The 21171-nt window shown below is 38.9% G+C and overlaps 1 pseudogene; it reads left to right on the top strand.

The window, feature by feature from the left end:
• LOC125171603 (transforming acidic coiled-coil-containing protein 3-like) overlaps positions 1-11640 on the top strand; it is a 143027-nt pseudogene extending 131387 nt beyond the window's left edge.
• Positions 11641-21171: the final 9531 nt, after the last annotated feature.

Here is a 21171-nt window from a genome sequence, read left to right on the forward strand (position 1 = left end):
TGGTTGGCTAGTGTCTTGTTCAGGATTTTTGCATCCATGTTGATCAGAGAAATTGGTCTATAGTTCTCCTTTTTAGTGGGGTCTTTGTCTGGTTTTGGAATCAAGGTAATGATGGCTTCATAGAAAGAGTTTGGAAGTTTTCCTTCTATTTCTATTTTTTGGAACAGCTTCAAGAGAATAGGTGTTAACTCTTCTTTAAATGTTTGGTAGAATTCCCCTGGACAGCTATCTGGCCCTGGACTCTTGTTTCTTGGGAGATTTTTTATTACTAATTTGATTTCTTTAGTGGTTTATGGGTCTGTTCAAATTTTCTATTTCTTCCTGTTTCAGTTTTGGAAGTTTATATGTTTCTAGGAATTTTTCCATTTCTTCCAGATTTCCCACTTTACTGGCGTATAATTGCTCATAATATTCTCTTATTATTGTTTGTATTTCTGCAGTGTTGGTTGTGATCTCTCTTTCATTCTTGATTTCATTTATTTGGGTCCTTTCTTTTTTCTTTTTGATCAAACTGACTAGGGGTTATCAATTTTGTTAATTCTTTCAAAGAACCAGCTCCTGGTTCATTATCTGTTCTATTGTTTTTTGTTTTGTTTTGTTTTTGTTTTTGTTTTTTGTTTTTTCCAGTTTTGATAGCATTGATTTCTGCTCTAATCTTTATTATTTCCTGTATTCTGTTGGTTTGGGGTTTTATTTGCTGTTCTTTTTCCAGCTCTTTGAGGTGTAAAGCTAGGTTGTGTATCTGAGACCTTTCTTCCTTCTTTAGGAAAGCTTGGATTGCTATATACTCCCCTCTTATGATCGCCTTTGCTGCATTCCAGAGGTTTTGGGCTGTGGTGTTATCATTTTCATTGGTTTCCATGTACTTTTTAATTTCCTCTTTACTTTCTTGGTTAACCCATTCATTCTTTGGTAGGATGTTCTTTAGTTTCCAAGTATTTGTTATCTTTCCAAATTTTTCTTATGGTTGAATTTGAGTTTTATAGCATTGTGGTCTGAAAATATGTGTGGTATGATCTCGATCTTTTTGTCCTTGTTGAGGGCTGATTTTTGTCCCTCGAACATTCTGGAAAATGTTCCACGTGCACTTGAGAAGAATGTGTATTCTGCTGCTTTAGGATGAAATGTTTTCAATATATCTGTTATGACTATCCGGTCCATTGTGTCATTCACTATTGTTTCCTTGTAGATTTTCTGTTTAGATGATCTGTCCACTGTCGTAAGTGGGGTGTTGAAGTCCCCTCCTATTATGGTGTTATTATCAATGAGTTTCTTTATGTTTGTGATTAATTGATTTATATATTTGGGTGCTCCACATTTGGAGCATAAGTGTTTGCAATTGTTATGTCTTCTGGGGCGCCTGGGTGGCTCAGTCGGTTAAGCGGCCGACTTCGGCTCAGGTCATGATCTCGTGGTCCGTGAGTTCGAGACCCACGTCGGGCTCTGTGCTCACAGCTCAGAGCCTGGAGCCTGTTTCAGATTCTGTGTTTCCCTCTCTCTGACCCTCCCCCATTCATGCTCTGTCTCCCTCTGTCTCAAAAGTAAATAAACGTTAAAAAAATAAAAAAAAATTGTTATGTCTTCTTGGTGGATAGACCCCTTAATTATGATATAATGTCTTTCTTCATTGTTACAGACTTTATCTTAAAAATCTAGATCATCTGATATAGTATGGCTATTCTAGCTTTCTTTTGGTGACCATTAGCATGATAGATGATTCTCCATTCCCCCATTTTCAATCTGAAGGTGTCTTTAGGTCTAAAATGGGTCTCTTGTAAACAGCATATAGATAGATCTTGTTTCCTTATCCATTCTGTTACCTTATGTCTTTCGACTGCAGTCTTTAGACCATTGATGTTTAGAGTGAATACTTAAAGATATGAATTTATTGCCAATATGTCGCCTATAGAGTTGGAGATTCTGGTAGTGCTCTCTGGTCCTTTCTAGTCTTTGTTGCTTTTGGTATTTTTGAGTATTTTTTTTCATCTTTTCTCCCCTCAGAGAGTCCCCCTTAAAATTTCTTACAGGGCTGGTTTAGTGGTCACGAACACCTTTAATTTTTGTTTGGCTGGGAAACTTTTTATCTCTCCTTCTATTTTCAATGACACCCTTGCTGGATAAAGAATTCTTGGCTGCATTTTTTCCCATTCAGCACGTTGACTATATCCTGCCACCCCTTTCTGGCCTGCCAAATTTCTGTGGATAGGTCTGCTGTGAACCTGATCTATCTTCCCTTATAGGTTAAGAACTTTTTTTCCCCTTCCTGCTTTCATGATTCTTTCTTTGCCTGAGTATTTTGCAAATTTGACTATGATATGCCTTATTGATGGTTGATTTTTGTTGAATCTAATGGGAGTCCTCTGTGCTTCCTGGATTTTGATGTCTGTGTCTTTCCCCAGGTTAGGAAAGTTTCCCCCTATGCTTTGCTCACATAGATTTGCTCCCCCTTTTCTCTCTCCTCATTTCTGGAACCCCTATGATTCTGATGTTATTCCTTTTTAATGAGTCACTGATTTCTCTAATTCTTAAATCATGCTCTTTTGCCTTAGTCTCCCTCTTTTTTTCTGCTTCATTATTCTCCATAAGTTTGTCCTCTTTATTACTGTCCTCTTTATTATTTGCTGCTCTGCCTTTCTGCTGAGGCATCCATTTGAGATTTCAGCTCATTTATAGCATTTTTTTTTATTTCACTCTGACTAGTTTTTACTTCTTTTATCTCCACAGAAAGGGAATCTAATCTATTTTCAACCCCAGCTAGTATTCTTATTATTGTGATTCTAAATTCTGGTTCAGACATCTTGCTTGTATCTGTGTTGATTAAATCCCTGGCTGTCATTTCTTTCTGTTCTTTATTTTGGGGTGAATTCCTTCATTTTGTCATTTTGAAGGAAGGAAAGGAATTAATAAAGGAAAAAACCCTTAAAGTTAAAAAATTAAAAATAACACAACAAAATCAAATAAAGGATGCTAGATCCTAGGTGTGTTTTGGTCTGGTTGTTGAAAGAATCTTAAAGATTAGAGAAAAAAGAGAAAGATAAGAAAAGAGAAAAAAGGAAAAGAAAAGAAGGGAAAAAAGGAAAAAAGAAAACGGTTGAAAATTTGGAAAAATGAATATAATAAAATAGAATAAAATGAAATGATGAAAGTAGAATATAAAAACTTTACAAATAAGTTAAAAATATAGTAGAAAAAATTAAAGAAAAATCGTTAATAAAAATGGAAAATAAAATAATTTTTTCTTTCTGTATGCAAGAATAAGAAAAGAAAAAAATTGAATAAAAGGACCAGTGAACAGAATGAAGTATGATTGAAATTACATCTGGTTTCCATAGAAGTCAAGCTATGAAGCACTTAATAGTCCGTAAACCTCAGCAGGCAGAGAGACTTGTGTTTGCAAGAGCGCTGTTGGCCCAGTTGGATGGGGCTTAGTGTAAAGGCTCTGTTCTCCATTTGATGGCGCTGCTTAGCTTACTCAGGTGGATTGCTGTGGCACATGTAAGCGTGTATGCACATAAGCAGGAGGGATGAAAATGGCATTACCCAGCTACCCAGTCTAGTTTCAGAACTCTGCATTCTCTGTGACTGGCAATCAAGTACCCCTCCTCTGTCTCTGGCTTCCATCCACTCCCCAGTTCTACACTGTCTGTGACCAAGCCGACAGGCTGCCAGGCGCCACTTCCCTCCTGAGTTACATCTCAGATGCGGCTGTTTCCCAACCCCTCATTTATGAGGGACTGAGGCTTTGACCCATCAGACCTTCTGGGGAAGTGTCTCGCTGAGCAATGACTGGGTGCCAGCCCGCCCCCAGAAATGTTCACGAGACTGTGCTGCTGCCGATGCTCAGAGACTGCAGCTGGGTGCTAGCCCGCCCCAGAAAATGTTCACACTATCTTGTAGCAGCAGTGTTTCAGGGATTATCGTAAATCACAATACACATCTGGCACCAGGCTTCACCCTTAACTTCCTGTTACAACACCAGCGAACGTGGCTGTTCTCCGAGGTCTGCTGGCACCTTTGCCTGTGGGGAGGCCACACAGCTTCTACCAGACGTCCTTCCAGGAGGGGAACTGCCACCCCCTGTGTGGCATGCGGATCCTTCAGACCTTCCTCTGTGCTCCTGGGGATTCGCCCTTCCCACCAGAGCATCGCCAGGTATCGAGCTGTGGAGTTTCAGACTCTGCCCTCCTGCTGTTTATAGAGTCTTAGTGGAATTTAAAACCTCTCCTTTCCCCTTTCTCCCTTTTTTGTTCAGTCTCTGCTGCTGTTTCCACTTTCCCATTTTCTTTCCAGCTGCCTTTGGTGGGGGTGCTTTTTCCCATACTCTCCCACCCCCACCCCGGTTTCTGTCCTCTGCAAGCAGTAACAGCTTCCTGGCTTCTGTGGCTTCTCTCTCCCCCAGTTCACTTCTCAGCACCACGTACCTGCTGAGCTCTCTGGTTCAGGTTGTGCAGTTTGTTGTGTTAATCCTCAAATCAGTTTTCTACGCGTGCAAGAGGGTTTAGTGTTGATCTGGCTGCATTTCAGGGATGAGAGACACAAAAAAAACCTTTCCTACTGTTCCGCCATCTTGGCCCCTCCCCCTAAATATACTTTTTAAAATTTTAAACATATAGAGACTCTTTTTAAAAATAATTATTTATTATCCATCGGTGTGGCCAATCTGATAATTTGGCAAGGTTTTGAAGTAAGAGAAATTATTCCTTTGCAAAATAACCTTCCTTTTCTGAATTCTTCATCTCCTTCATGTACTAAAGCCCTTGTGCCCTCTTGTGACTCGCCGGCTTTTTAAGAAATGATTTGATGTCAGTAATTTATATTTTTGTGGAACTTTAGGTCAATGTCTTACTTCTCCAAGAGTTATTTGCATGTTAGTATTTTAAAGTAATGCTACAGTAAAAAGTTTTCTTCTCAATATAATTTTAGAGATTCTCTAGAATGTGAGGTGACATATTTGGAGGCAGGGAAATGACTTCTTGAACATAGTTGAGGGACCTTGTTTTCTACATCTACATAAAACTGATGATGAAAACAGCAAATCATTTGATAGGTGTTTTCACATGTGTTTATTAAAATTACATTTCATTTTCACTAAATGTCCATTGTATTGAAACTATAGTTAGACTATTGATGTTACACTATATGATAAACGTGGTACTACTTAGTCTATAAGGTGTTCAATAGTGCGTTACTTTTAGTAGCAAAATGAAGACTATTAGCATGAGCAATGATGTATGAAAAAAGAATTAGGGCTTTTTCTAGGTAAAAAATAATGAATCACATATTCTCATAGATAGCTTTTTAAGTTAAGATGGAAAAATTATTTGTTTTTATTTTATTGCTTTGAAAGCTATCAAAATTATGCTAAAAAAATGTTCCTTTTGGGATAGAAACTCTCAGAACTTTGGTATGAAATTCTTAGAGTGCCTTCCTAAGGTCGCTGTTTGTTCTGGGGACTTAAAACTTAAGCCTACTGTTTGGCTTAGCAGTTTGTGGGAGGACAGAGAAAATCTTGAAAACTCTCAAATATTTGTGATAGTTCTGGAGGCTCTTATGCTTCTAATCTGTTGTGAGATGTATCTTTGATCCAGACAACTCAGTAATTTACCAGGAGTAAAACAGACCACTTTGGTGGGACTTACCTTTGTTCAGTGATCTTGCTAATGAGATCCTATAAAAATGGTGTGGATACTCTGGCCATTCCTACTACTGTAGATTGATTTCAACATTATCTTATGTATAGGACTGAAACAGAGATGAGTGGAAACATGAATGTTAGGTCTAGCCATACCTTATTGCTATTACAGTCTTAAATCTTAGCTTATATAATGTTTGATTTTACTGAATTACTTTTTACCACTTAAAAGTAGTTTTATAAAATCCAATCCCACATAAATTTGATCCAACCAACTTTAAAAAATTTTTTTTAACGTTTATTTATTTTTGAGACAGAGAGACAGAGCATGAACGGGGGAGGGTCAGAGAGAGGGAGACACAGAATCTGAAACAGGCTCCAGGCTCTGAGCACAGAGCCCGACGCGGGGCTCGAACTCACGGACCATGAGATCATGACCTGAGCCAAAGTCGGCCGCTTAACTGACTGAGCCACCCAGGCGCCCCTGATTCAACCAACTTTAGCAAACATTATACACCATAGTAGAGGACTATTAGATCTAAAATACTGTCAGAGAATATTTAGATTGCAAAATCTCGATTCACATTTATTGAAATTTTTCTCTTTTCTGGATAACTATTATATTAATTTTGAATTAAAAGCAAAACACCTGGAAGGAGCCAAATATCTGAAGCTATTTGCTTATATTGCATGAAGCAAATAGGAATATAGATGGAGTTTAGTTGGAAAAGAAGTAAAACAATATTGGGGAAGAAAAAAATAAAATTGAAAATTCCCCAAATTAACCATTCGTGAAGAACAAACTGCATGCCAATATCTTTTCACACATTGTATCTCTTATTCTTCACAATATCTATGGAAGATATGGTTGTTCACGCATTTATTTAACAAACATTGGAGGAGCATTTATTTTATTCCAAGCACTATTCTAGATACTGTGGATGTATCGATAAGCAAGAGAGACATGGTCCCGTTTTCATGGGGCTTGCATTTGAGAAGGAGCAACATACCATATACAGATAAGAACAGGATGACATGATTGGAAGTGTCACTTGAATTAGACTGGTATTTTGGGTTGGGTGGGCATATCAAGGATCCTGGCAGCTGCACACATTGAAGATATGAAGAGAAGGTGATGGAGGAGGGGATAAGAATCTCAAAGGTCCTGACCAGGAAAGACCTCTGTAAGCTTAAGGAATAGAAAAAAACGTCAGTGTGGCAGGAGCAAAATCAGTGAGAGAGAACATCAGGGGAAAAAGTAATCCAGAAAGGTGCTTTGAATACATAAATCAGAGCCCATGACTCTCATTCAAAATCATCTAAGAATTTCTCAATACATGTAGAATAAAATCCCCAAACTTTTCAGGGGCTGAGGTAGATTCTGCACAGATATGACTCCTGCCATCTATCCATCCATATGTCTTCTAGTTTTCTTCCCACCAGCAACTCACATCCTTGCTGACTGGCCAGTATGATGCCAAGCATCTCCAGCCTCAGGGTGCAGTTATTTGTTGTTCCAAATTGTCTCTTTGTAGATATGTGCATAGCTTCTCCAATTTTTTTCATTCATTTCATATTCATTCTCTGCTCAAATGTTCCAATCTTAGAGAATCCTTCCCTGAATATCATTGTAATATCTCATCTCCTCCTATTCCCTTCTTTTCCTTTACTTTGTTTTTCCCAGTTGCTATGGCTGCATAAAAAATTACACCAAAACTTAGTTACCTAATGGGGTGCCTTAGTGGCTCAGTTGGTTAAGTGTCTGACTCTTGATTTTGGCTCAGGTCATGATCTCATGGTTCATGAGATTGTGCCCCGTGTCGGGCTCTGCACTGGCAGCATGTGGCCTGCTTGGGATTCTCTCTCTCCTTCTCTCTCTGCCCCTCCCCAACTCACTTGTCTTTTTTTGTTTGTTCATTTGTTTGTTTGTTTTAAACCAAACTTAGTTGCTTAAAACAACAAGAATAATTTATTATCTCTCATTGTTTCTGTGGGTTAGGAATTAAAGAGTGGTTCAGCTGGGCATTTCTGGCTTAGGGTCCTTTATGAAGCTGCTGTCAGACATTTGGCTGGGATAGGAGTCATTTCAGCCTTCATTCATATGCCTGGTACCCGGTCTGAGAAGACTCCAAGAGCTGGGGACTAGAACAGCTGGGGCTCCTCAATCACCTTTCTCTTTCTCTATAGGGTCTCTCAGCATGCTGGCTTCAGGGTAGTAAGAATTCTTCCATGTGGTTCAAGGATCCAAAGGCAAATGTCTTAAAAAAGAAAGAGCCAGACAGAAGCCATATCACTATTTTGATTGTCTTGGAAAGGCAGGGAATGTTATTTCTGCTGCATTCTACTGGGGTTGGGGCAGTTACAAAGGTTTACCCAGCTTCAAGGGAGAAGGTGGGGGTATAGGCTTTGCCTATATAATGTTATAATGATATAACATTATAAGAACATGTGGGATGGTATATATATAAACATATGTAGACTATATATGTATATAAGTATACACATTCTCCAATGTTTGGAAAATCAAATTTGTCACATTGCTTTATTCTTCCTCCAAAGCAGTTTCCAGTCTGATTATTGCCTGTCTCCCTCACTAGAATATAAATCCTATAAAGGCAGGACTCTGGTCTGTCTTTGCTGCTGATCAATCTTTACTATCTGAATCAATGATTAGCATAGAGTAGGCACTCAACATTTTCCATTGTTGAATGAATAAACATCTCCCGAATCAATTATCTATGAAGCAACACAAGTATTATAAAAACCAGCGTTTTAGAGATGGAAGAAAATTTTATAATATTCTATAAATTTTCCCAGAAATGTAATAAGACAATAGAACATACTACAATTATATTTTTTATGGCAATTAGTGATTTTATTTTATTTTTTTTCAATATATGAAGTTTATTGTCAAATTGGTTTCCATACAACACCCAGCATACTACAATTATCTTAAAGGGGATTTGGTTTTCACAGTGTGTGCCTAAATAGAAAAAGAAAAAAAAATTCTATAATATGTTGGAAAAATTATGACTCTTTTCTTGACGTTATATTTACTAAGTTCTCAGTGGTATAAATTGCAACAGATGAGGAGTGGCAAGTTTAGGCCACTTGTGCACAGATTATAACTTTGCAAATAGCATGTTAATCTTCTAGTCACAACAACACAAATGCAGTCATTTAGCTCATAATGATATCAATGAAGATGAACTGTATGGTACAGGGACCCTTATTCTCTGTTTTTGACTTCTCACTTTACCTTTTTCAATGGACCTAAATTTCTGCTTCTTTTAAGGTAGATTGTTGACATACAGAAGGAAATTATTGCTTGGATCTTTACTGCATCCAAGAAACAATAATTTGAAACTCATTCTCTGTAACACTAAATGTAGTGGTTTGTGACAGAAACATGGGAATTGGCCTTAAAATTGTCCTCTTAATAACATGCCTCAAGGACATAAGAATCATTTCACCAGTGGGAAAAATAGGTGATTTTTCATGTGATTTGAAAACAACCTAAAGCTCACAAAGAAGAGTTGAGAAATTAATTATATATCAGCAGTTAATGTACAAGCATTTAAAAAGATGCTGCAAAATTCGGGGCAAAAAATAATTTTTTCATAGCTGACAGGAATACTTAACTAAAACTCCAAGATAATTAACTAAAAAATTAGAACTAATATAAATGTCAACAAATTATTTGGATAGATTATAAAAATATCAATCAATTTTGCATAAATACCAATGTTTAGAAGACCCAATGGTAAAATAAGGAAGCATAATACCTACCAGCAAAATATAAAACACTTAGGATCAGTGATAAGATATGAAAGAGGGACTAAATTGAGAGACAATGCGGTGAAGAATTTAAGGAGCATGGCCCAAACCGGCTCTTGTGACATCTTGGCAAGCCAACAGAATGGGTCTGCAAATTCTAAGTGACAAAGTTGTCACTGGTGACAAAAGTACAGAAAACTGTGACTTCTGTTTTCACCACTAGAACTTACCAGAAGTTCATCTGTTCTTCGGCTGTCACAGAAAGAAAATATGTCACCCAAGAACGGGGCTAAAGCTGTGAAGGTGGCTTTTCTGTCACCTTTGTGGGATCCACCAAGGCACAGTATTTTAAGTCCCAGCATGAACAGCAAACTTGAGACTCGTTTTACTCTGGAGGACACCATTGGGTTAGAAAACTTCCCCCAAATCTGGATCCAGAAAGAGAACCAATAGTTCACTGAAGAAGTGGACACCAAAATGACCAACGGAATTCTCCAGAAACAGTGGCTGAAACCAGCTTTGTAGAGACGTGTTTCAGTGGGCTGGCTTGGCTTCCTTGGCTTGCCTTGATTCCTCAAACTCTCCCCACAGATACCAGGAAGGCTTGAAAACCAAAAGGGCGCCTCCAGGAAGAATGTCTGGTTCTTATTCCTTAGATAAAAGCATTACATTCGCTTCTGAAATCCTAGAAGGCCTCCTGGGATGGTGTCCCAAGACAGGTAGCATCCTCAGAGGCCACAGTAGGAGAATGGCCCCTCACAGACCTCGGGCTGGCCCTGACCTGCCACCTGCTCCCTTCCACAGGTTGTACCTTTCTGAGGCACCACGCCCTTAGGTCCTCAGAAGTAGAGGCCAATGGCCAAATAACCCCGGAATTTAACTTCTCTGACGATGTTGTCAGGAAAAGGGCACCCCGACCAAGAAAGCTGGGAGAGAGAGAGACCTGGCCTCAACTTTTCCTTGAAGAGTCCAGAGGCGAGGCAGGAAAATGTACCCAGGGAGGCACACGACAGTCCTGTCCCCCCCTCCCCGAGGGTCCTACAACCTAGGCAACCCAAAGTGTAACCCATTTGTGGGTGGTGGAGAGGCTCGGAGCCCAGAGTGACCCTGGAGCAAGTCACTGCGCCCGAGCTCTGTGGTGAGGAAGTCCCCTCCCAGCAACCCTGCTTTCAGACTCAGCAATTGACAACTTATAGTGACACTGGTGGGAATGCGGAGGGAACTGTGAACTCCTCAGGTGCGTGGATTCCCACTAACAGTTGGGTGGTGAGCCCACTGCCTCCTCTGCTGATCCAGGGTCCTCGCTCCATGGCAGGGGCCAGAGCCTGCCTTGGACACGAATGAGGAGTGCTTCAGAGACCCTGTTGACGCTCTAAGCACCTGAGCAGAGGTTGATTATCTGAAGCAGTTTGGGACTTCCTCGTTTAAAGAGTCGGCCTTGAGGAAATAGTCCTTGTACTCAAGTTTTACGCAGGAGGAGGCCCTTGCCTGTGGCCCCTGAAAGTAGGCGTGAGCACTATGCACACATACCTTCTTCCTGAAGCCCACCCGAGGCCAAGCTGGTAGAACTTGATTCCTTCAGAGCTCCAGTAAGTCCCTGTGTCCTCGGGCCAGGAGGTTCGTGGTAACCGTGGTGCCCGTCGTGGATGTACTGCAGCACAACCAGAAAGACCTGGACCTGGCAGTGTAAGGATACAAAAGCTGAAGGTAAAGAACAGGTATGAGGAGCTGTACGCAAAGAACCTGGAAATGAGGAAGATCTCCAACGGGTTTGAGGGATCCTGGACCAGGTGCTGGAGGAGGCTTAGAAATAGAAGTAACTTGCCAGAGCCCAAATTCAGAGGGTTCTGAAAGAAAAAGACCAACTTACTGTAGACTTGGACTACATGGAAAAATAGTTCTCTGTCCTCTTCAAGTGGTTTGAAAAACACAAGGAGGTCATTGAAGGATACCGCATGAATGAAGAATCCGAGAAGTGTATGAGGATTGAAAGGAAAGACCAGAGATACCAAGCACTGAAGGCCCACATAGAAGAGAAACTCAAGCTACCAAACGAGGAGATCATGCAGATCTGGAGCAAAGCCCAAGCCTTGGCCTTGGCCTTCCATGTGAGCTTGAGGAAAGAGCAGATGTGCATCCAGTTGCTAGAGAAGGCCACTGAGCGGAAGACTAAAGAAAATGAACTCATCAGAATCTCTGACAACCTCATTTCTAAAATAGAAAAGATCTGAGGTGCAAGTTCCTGACCAAGGTCTGTCTCCATTATGTCTGACTCTCTGTTGAAAGATCTCATGTTCTTTCTTGACTCTATAACTTGTTTTTAAACTGGATTGCTTTAAAAAGAAGACTAGTTTCCCTCTAGTCAATGGAGGAGGAAGGGAGGAGGAGGAGAATGAGGAGGAGAAGGAGGGAAAGGTGGGGGGAGGAGGAGGGGAAGGTGGAGGAGGAGGAGGATAATTATTTAAGAGTTTAAGGCTTTGGAATTATACAAATCTAGGTTTAAATCCTAACTCTGTCATGTACTAGCTGGTGGGCTTAATCTCTTTGAGCTCACTTTCTCTGTCTATAAATGGTTGCAATAATTGAAATATTAGTGTAAGATTGACAGACAATGTATGCATGGAAAAAAATAATAGCTATTAAATATAATTTAAAATGCATCAAAATATTATTAGTAAAACTGTGGGACTTACATAATGGACAGACGGAGCAATAAGATAGCACAGATGCTTCAGGGACAAATACTAGGATATATAAAAATATACTATTTGATAAAGGCCACAATACAAATCAGTGAGTGCAGAAGAAACATGTCAATAAATGATTCTGAGCTGTGGGTGAAAGCTTTGAAAAATATAGTACATGTGTACTTTTCACCTAAACATAAATAAATTCCATATAATTTAGAGCACTAAATAAACAAAATGAAACTATACCAATTAGAATAAAATCAGACTCAGTAAGTATTTGGATATTGACATGGGGAAAAAAACCTCCAAGACAAAAGAGCAATAGCAGAACCACAGAGAAGAGATGGACAGATTGACCACATATGAAGTTAGGTTGAGGGGCACCTGGCTGGCTTGGTGGAGCTCGTGATGCGAGATCTCGGGGTTGTGAATTGAACCCTGCATTGGGTGTAGACATTACTTGAAAAAAAAATCTTGAAAAAAATATTAGGTCTGGGGCACCTGAGTGGCTCAGTCAGATAAGCATCTGACTCGGCTCAGGTCATGATCTCATGGTTTGTGAATTCAGGGCCCGCATCAGGCTCTGGAGACTGCTTTGGATTCTGTGTTTCACCCTCTCTCTGCCCCTTCCTCCCTCACACTCTGTCTGTCTCTCTCAAAAACAAACAAACATTAAAAAACATTTTTAAAAAGTTAGGTCTAAATGACAGCAAAAAGGTAATGAAATATTTGCATTATTCATGATAGGCCAAAGGTTAATATAAATATTTAAAGAACACTTATAAACCAATAATAAAAATTATAAACCCTATTACAAAAAAATGAACAAAAGGTGGAACAAGTAATTTATTAAGTAGTACAAAGCCTCCCCTGCCAAATTAATAGAAGAAATCTCAATAACAAATTTAAATTAACTTTTTTGTTTATTATATTGGTAAATAATTTTAAATAAAAATATATAATATACATGATTCGCTAGTGTGCCCTGAGATTGGAAATTCATGTCTTGCAGAAAGAGAACAAATAGGAGTAAACATTAAGGAAATTATACTAGATTTATAATCCTTGACCCAATGTTTTTCCTATACAGATTTGCTCTTAAGAAATAGAGATACAGACTATTACTAATGTGCAAAAATATATTTATTAGAGGATTATTTGTAATAAAGGAAAATTGGGAAAAAATTAGGGATGGATAAATAATGGTACAATCAAATGATAGTATACTATGCTGTAGTTAGTTAAGCAATTTTGAAGAAAAGTTAGGAGAATGGGAAAATGTCCATAGTAAAATTTTAAAAGGATAAAGGAGTATGCAATTTTATAAACCTCTGTATCATACTCTGATTTTTAGTGGTTGTTTCCTATCACGGAACTTCCACTTTTTACTTTGCATTTTCCAGTATTTTGTCAAGTTCTCCATAATAATTATATGTATTTTAGTACTCAGGAAATGGGCAAAATGCTGCTCCTCATATTGTATTAAGTAAGCAAAACCATAAAATGCATATTCAGAAGGTCTCAACTATATAAATAAAAGTATTTATTTTTAAATCATTTTAAAATAAAACAAGGGGTGCCTGGGTGGCTCAGTCGGTTAGGCGGCCGACTTCGGCTCACGTCATGATCTCACGGTCTGTGGGTTCGAGCCCTGCGTCGGGCTCTGTGCTGACAGCTCAGAGCCTGGAGCCTGCTTCATATTCTGTGTCTCCCTCTCTCTGACCCTCCCCTGTTCATGCTCTGTCTCTCCCTGTCTCAAAAATAAATAAACGTTAAAAAAAAATAAAAAAAAATAAATAAAACAAAAAGCCTGAAAAGAAAGAGTTTTATGTCTATTTGGCAGGCAGTGGACAACCTGAGAAAGTTCATGGGACCATGTGATTAGAGTGGCAGTTAAGACGAACTGCTTCGCAGGGTGCTAATAACGTGGGGAAAGGTGATCCGGACCAGGCTGTGGTAGAGGGGACAAGAAGGGGTTGATATTGAGTTACTAGGAACAGAACTGAAAATACTTGGAGACTGGGAGTGGGACATGGAGGACACGTAGGAGCCAAGAGCTTAAAAAAAAACTCCTGAATTTAAAAAATACATACAATTATTGTAGAAAATTTGAAACAATAAAGAAAAATGCAAATTAAAAAAGTGAAATAAAAATAAAAGTGCCAACCTACAGAAACATGAAAATTTGGAGGAAAAACTGGTGTGAAAGAGTAAGTTAATTTTTAAACTTAAGTTTGTGGCTACAAGAGGATATTAAAAGTATATTTTAACATCTCCCTTAGTTTTTATTACATAATATGTAAAAAGTAGAAAAAGTCAAATAGGAGAGAAAGGTACACATTACTATCAAATCTCCTATTGAATTTCCTATTATTACTGGAAGTCCTTCTCTTCATTACTAGCCACTTTGAATTATTTTCAGTTTTATTTCCTCTGGTGATCAATTTATAGCTGTGGAGCTCAAACCTCGATATCTTGACCTATCAACATCAAACATTACCTGATGTCTCCACAGTCGGAAAGACCAAGAACTTTCTCTCTCTTCCTAATTTTTTTAAGTTAAATTATTTTGGGATTCTTTTGGTAACGATTGTAACATGTTACACTTCTGTAAGATGTTTAATACTTAAACTTTTATATCTTGATCAGCCAACTTCAAACATTACCACTGAATTCTCGACAATATAAACTGAGAATGTCAGTGATTATAAACTTCCTTACACTTCTCATCCCCCTGTTTTTCTCCCAATATCTGGCAGGTATGTGATTACTTATTAAAGTTCAGAACATTTATACTTTATTTGTAACTAAAATAAAAAAGACTCATATTTTGCCTAGTGGTTAAATTCTAAAAACTGATAAATATTTGATAATATTATGGCTATGTAAATATTTTTGATGTAGAACATACTACATGTTTGAGGACCCACTATGAAAGAAATATAATTCTTTATTTCTTTGCTTTTTAAACAACTTTATTGAGGTATAATTCGTACACTATATAATCCATCCCTTTTAAGTATACAATTTCAAGAGTTTTAGAAAACTTACTGAGTGGTGCAGTTTTCATCATAATCCAGTTCTAGAACATTTTCATCACTCTGATAAAATACCTCTTGTCCATTTACAGTCAATCCCTTTCCTACCCCCAGCCCCAAGTAACCACTAATCTACTTTCTGACTCTACAGATTTGCCTTTTCTGGTTTCGTTCACATAGGAAAACAGATTTAAGATTTATGTATGTTGTAGCAGGTATCAGTGTTTCATTCCTCTTTACTCTAGCTAGGGCTCCATTGTTTTGATTTACCACATTTTGTTAGTCATTTATAAGTTGATGGACATTTGAATTGTTTCCACTTTTTGGCCATAATAAATAATTCTGCTACAGACATTTGTGTACAGATCTTTCTGTGGACTCATGCTTTTTATTTCTCTTGGGTAGATACCTAGGAAATTAAATTCTGTACTTTCTAAACCAATCTACTCAAAGAAAAGTGTCACAATTATCAAAAGCATCTGGTGTTGTAGGAATCAGAGCTCAGAGAACCTGTACAAAAATGCCAGTAGTGTGGCTACTGCTTTTGGTGTGAGGAACAAATACAACTTTTTGTTCCTGACCCAAGGATAGGCTGGTAGGCTGTATGAATGGCAAAATCTCAGAATCTTTACAGTTCTTGACATCTTTTTGTATCTGTTAATAAAATAAGGCATATCGATTTTATTGATCTTTTCAAAGAGCCAACTTTTTAGTTTGTTGATTATCTCTTTTGTCTTTCTGAGTTTTATTTCATTGATTTCTGCTCTGATATTTATTTCTTTATTTTTACTTATTTTGCTTATCCTCTTAAGATTCTTAATGTGGATCCTAATGTCATTGATACAAGATCTTTGGTCATTTCTTTTTTAAATTTTTTAAAATGTTTATTAATTTTTGAGAGAGAGACAGAGCATGAATGGGGGAGGGGCAGAGAGAGAAGGAAACAATTTGAAGAAGGCTCCAGGCTCTGAGCTGTCAGCACAGAGCCTGATGCGGGGCTCGAACCTACAGACTGTGAGGTCAAGACCTGAGCTGAAGTCAGACACCCAACCAGCTGAGCCACCTGGGCACCCCTGTTCATTTTTAATACAGCTATATAGTGCTATAAATCCCCCCATCCCAGGTACTGCTTTAGCTATTTCTCACAGATTTTGATATGTTGTATTTTCATCTTTATTCAGTTGAAAATACATTCTAATTTCCTTTTCAATTTCTTATTTGGCCCATGGGTTAATTAAAAGTGTATCATTTAGTTTTCAAGTATTAGGGATTTTTCAAAGATATTTCTGTTACTGATTTCTCATTTAATTCCACTAGGGTCAGAGAATATACATTGTATTATTTGATCTTTGTAAATTTATTGAGATTTGTTTTATTACCCAGCATGTGATTTCTTTTGGTAAATATTCAATGTGTGTGCTTTAAAATAATGTGCATTTTGCTGTTGTTCAGTGGAGTGTACTATAAATGTCAATCAGGTCAAGTCTACTGACAGTGAGGTTCAGTTCTCTTATATACTTACTGGGTTTCTCTACTTGTTTTGTCAATTTTTAGAGTGAGATGTATAAAATATATGACTATATGACTGTAATTACAAATGTATTTATTTCTCCTGAGATTTATATTATTTTTGCTTTCATGTATTTTGAAGCTCCATTATGTGCATCTTCATTTTGACACCTTCATTTTTTAGAGGCCTATCTGTGCATTAAAAAGCATATTTACTACAATTTTTCCAATATTTGAAATGCTTTTTGACCTGGAAATTTTTCGAATATCTAGTGTGCCATATTGTTAAAACTTTGCATATTTTCTGGGTTTTACTTATCAATTTATTTATTAAAAAAATTTTTTTAATGTTTATTTTTGAGAAGGGGGGAGGAGCAGAAAAGAGGGAGACACAGAATCCAAAGCAGACTCCACGCTCTGAGCTGTCAGCACAGAGCCCGACATGGGGCTCAAACTCACAAACCGTGAGATCGTGGCCTGAGCCGAAGTCGGACGCTCAACAGACTGAGCCACCCAGGTGCCCCTTTAGTTATCAATTTAGAAGTAGTGTGCTTTCATTTAATCAATGACATAATCTTTTTAGTTTGTTAAGGTGGTTTTAAAATTTAATCCTTTTTTTCCCTTGAAGCCATCTTTTTTGGATCCCCTGTTTCTTGTTCTAATTTGAATTAATTTCTTCCTAGCCCTTCTTCACAGAAGTAAACCTGGGACTTTGTTTTCAGTCTCTATGGCTAGTTAGGTACAAGTCTCTGATTTTAGTCACTAATTACTTTTTGTTTCTCAAGTATACTGACTCAGGCAATTATTTTAGAAGATTATTTGAGTGGTATGCTTTCCAATTTGGTGCTCCTGAATATGTCATCATTTATCTTTGCCATTTGCTGGGTGCGAACAATTAAAACATTATTTTTTAATTCTAACAATTTAATAGAGCAGTTACTATGCTTCTGATACTGTTTTAAGTTCTTTGTGTATATTAACTCATTTAATCCTTACATCAGCATTATGAGAAAGATAATCTTATTATCTTCCTTTATACATGAGGGAACAGACACATAATAGTAACTTGCAAAAGATCACATAATTCTTTAAGTGAAAGAACAGGGATTCAAATTCAGGTAGTCTGGATCCTGTTCTATGCTGCAATATATCTTGGCATCCGTAGATACTGAAAAATCATTCTATAAATGTTTATCAACATTCCAATAAAATATTAGGTAATAAGAATGAAGGAACTACTTATTATAATAAAGATAATTTACCTGAATATAGAGTTAAAGCAAAAGAGATGGAACATATGAGAGAGAAGAAACAAATTGGATCAATTTTTACCCTAATTTAGTATTATTTTCTCAACTTCTCCCCAGAGCTCATATTGAACGTTTTGTTTTGGCAAACATATTTTAATTTCTCAGCGTACTTTCTTGTTATCTTATTTCTCTGTCTTATGTCAGAATTTTTTTGGTTTAATTTTATGAATGCAACATCTCAAATTTTTCTAAACAGATTAATTAGGAAAGAGAAAAGTTGAATGCTATTCCCTCAGTTCTATTTTCTTAAATGTGATTTATTTTATTTTTATTCTATTTAAAATATTTTTTTAAAGTTTATTTATATTTGAGAGACAGATTGAGTACAAGTGGGGGGAGAGGCAGAGAGAGAGGGAGACACGGAATCTGAAGCAGGCTTCAGACTCCGAACCTTCAGCACAAAGCCTGATGCAGGGCTAGAACCCATGAACCCTGATATAAGGTCATGACCTGAGCCAAAGTCGGATGCTCAATAGACTGAGCCACCCAGGCGCCCCTATTTTTATTCTATTAATACATCATGTAGACATTAGTTATAAACTAGAAAAGGAAAATGCTTTGAATTCTCTACATCAACAGAAATAATTTTTTGATGCTGCTTAAGGCTGAAAATCATATTGGTCAAGGATTTAAATAATAAGCTTTTCGGAATAGCTCATTGTTCAAATTTTAGTTTTATTTTATGAAATGCTTAATGCAACAATTAAGCATTTTTGTGTATTAAGGGTGTCATCAGTACACTAAGAGTTCATACGTATCAATATGTGACAGAAGTGAGATAGTGAAAGAAAGGGCAATAAGTTTCAATGACAAAATTCACTAACACTTAAGCAGAATAATCCTCAATTTTTACATTGCAATACTATTGGTAAACTAGCCAATGTGAGGGCTTGAAATTTCTTTCCATAATTAGAAAAACATTTGTGCCCTGAAAGGGGTTATAACCTTAAGGACTAGGGTGTTTGGCTCATAAAATAGTAGTGGTGGAGTGCTTGCATTTTATAGAGACTTTTTCACTGTGATTCATCTCTGAGAGCACAGTTCAGATGTTGACTATCTCATTAAAGAAAAATCAGCTAAGAATTTATTAAGTGAATGTATCTAGGATTATAAATTAAGGCACAGGGAAGGCAAAATCAGTACTTTCAGAGCAATAACTAGCTCATTTCTGACAATTCTGGAAAATGCCCACAGGGGTGAGGTTGCAACAATGTAAAGCTAGCTAAAGACATTACATTCAGCTGGAGTTCAGGAAACAAACAACTCGTTGGAAAAAGGAAAACTGAAGCCTCGGTTGATTTAACCTTTTCTTTTTTGAAAACTTCATTTTCTGCTGACCTTGTTGCCACGTTCTGTCCACGAGTGTGTAGAAGCGCCTGCGACCCCGTGGTGGTCCCTGCCCACCCGGCGCGGGGTCCCCGGGGCTGCAGCGGGTCCTGGGGGCGGGCTCCCGCTCCGGCTTCAGGAGGGAGCCCCCAGCAGGCTCGGAGGGCGCCCGCACCTCGCGCCGGTCCGCCAGCACGTGCCGAGAGGCCGCTGGTTGGGAGCTGGAGCGGCCGGTCCACCTGAGGTTCCTCCTGGTTCACAGCAGCGTCCTGCTCTTCCCTTTCAGTCTCTGTGGGATCTCAGTGCCGGTGGAGACCAGGCGTGACCCTCCGTGGCGGGGCGGCTCAGGGAGATGGGGCCGTGGGCGCACAGAACTTCCTCCCCGGCGCCCCCCGCGTCACACCCACGGAGCCAGCTCCCTCGTGGCTGCTCTGGGGTGGCAGTGGCCACGCGGCGCAGACCTGGCAGAGGTGGGTTAAGAGAAGACACGTCTCCAGAGGCTGGGGGTCAGCCCTGGGATCAATAACGGCGGAAGTCTGGCTTCCCGCGCCCAGGAGGCTGCCTCCGTCTGGTTAGAGAAGGTTCCGAGGCGAGGTGGCCACCGACAGGAGTGGCTCCAGGGACAGCCGCAGACTTCACCAGAGCTGTCTGGCCAGTGCTCCTGGAGGGTATGATACTGAGGGCAGCCAGGTTTTCAACGCGAGCCGCCAGCAGAAGCTTCTCCCAGGTCCTCTTGAGATTTATGAGGTAATGCTGTTACTTTTCCTTTTGTAGATGATGGTTTCGTTTGGAAGTCAAGGTTTGTGCCACCCAAATGGGTTCCTGATGAAAGGCATTTGAGGGCATCCTGCTCCTTTATTTGCAGGACATCAAGGGCTCTGGACGCTGTGAAAGTTTTCTGTGAAGTTATTATGGGAACCCAGAAAGGAGGCCTATACGACTCTGCCCAAATAGCGCAGAAATCTCACCTCTTCTGATTTGTAAATCAGAAGACACTTTTTTTTGAGAGACAGAGAGAGAGTGGCAGAGGGGGAGCTAGGGGCAGAGACAGAGAGAATCCAAGGAGGGGAAGAGAGTGAGAAAGAAGCAGGAAAGCAGGACTCACCAAAGTGGGGCACAAGCTCACCTGCAGCTGGGCTCATGTTGGCCTGAGGGGGAGCCTCAAACTCAGGAACAGTGAGATCATGACCTGACCCGAAGTCAGATGCTTAACGACTGAGCCACCCGGGCGCCCCAGAAGACACTTTCTGTAACAATTTACAAAGATGCTTTTTACAGATATTATGGTTTTGACCACCAGATGCGCTCAGTGTTTAGACACACATAGTAACTTTATATTGGAAGGCCTTGTTAGTAAAATCACAGATAGTGCCCATTTTAAAGGGCTGGCTTTAAATCTGGGAAATATCTTTGTTTCTCCATTTCCTAAACTGTTAAATGGGAATATTACCTACCATTCATGGGGTTTTTGTAAAAATTTTAAAATGGTAAACTGTTAGGTACTAGGAACAGGGTCGGACATACAGTAAGTACTCAATAAATATGAGATGTTATCACGTGTCTACTACATATGAATATCGGTAACAGCAAGATATCTTGTAGGGAAGAATAAAACTACATCTGGCTTTCTAAACAAGCAAGAAGAGATACTGCTTTTAAGTGTATTTTTCTTAGCAGCTTGCGGGTAGCAATAGCTGTTATGGAGCTCATACTCAGGGTCTGTGCTGGTTTCAAAGAAAGCTCACCATGTGTTGGGAGCTTGGCAGATGACTCAGTTCTGATTCCTTTTATGTTCACTTTCTCTCATTTTTCTTCTAAAATGCACAAGCGGCACAGCATCCATTTCTCTCCCTCTCTCCCTTTCTTCTTCCCCCCACCTTCACACATTC

The sequence above is a fragment of the Prionailurus viverrinus genome, chromosome C1 (assembly GCF_022837055.1).
Source record: "Prionailurus viverrinus isolate Anna chromosome C1, UM_Priviv_1.0, whole genome shotgun sequence".
In the NCBI taxonomy this organism is placed as follows: Eukaryota; Metazoa; Chordata; class Mammalia; order Carnivora; family Felidae; genus Prionailurus; species Prionailurus viverrinus.